The sequence below is a fragment of the Numida meleagris genome, chromosome 7 (assembly GCF_002078875.1).
Source record: "Numida meleagris isolate 19003 breed g44 Domestic line chromosome 7, NumMel1.0, whole genome shotgun sequence".
Classification (NCBI taxonomy): Eukaryota; Metazoa; Chordata; class Aves; order Galliformes; family Numididae; genus Numida; species Numida meleagris.
Genome location: NC_034415.1, coordinates 8,383,391 through 8,383,921, shown reverse-complemented (window position 1 = coordinate 8,383,921; position 531 = coordinate 8,383,391).

The window sequence follows — 531 nt, the reverse complement described above, 5'->3', positions numbered from 1 at the left end:
CCCTCACCCCCGGGCCCCAGCAGGGGCCCTCGGGCTCAGGTGAACGTCCTTCTGCCTCCGTCATGTCACCGCAGGAGGAAGATACCTTGAGCTGCATCCGCGCCTGCTGCACGTGCAGACCCCAGGTAGCGGGCACTCTGTGCTTCCCTGGCTGCCCCTGCCGGGCCGTGCCCAGAGGCTGCCGGGGTCCCCTGATGCCAGCACCTGTCCCTCCCATCCCTGTCTCAGGCAGAGGCACAGAAGCGGAGGTTTCTGGCCTGCGTCCGTGCCGCCTGCGAAGCCGCCCTCGAGGACGGCGAGGCTCACGACCACCTGTGTGCCTGCGCGTCGGAGGTGGCACAGTGCATTGAGGTAAGGGGAGCACCCCAGGGCCGGGCGGTGGGCACGGCCCTTCCCACTGTGGGGTCGCTGGGGAGCCTGGGGAGCCAGCGGGTGCCGGGATGGGGTGCTCAGGCTCTGCCCGCCCTGCGGGCCACTCACTGAGCAGGGGATGCTGCCCCATCCCATCCCATCCCATCCCATCCCATCCCA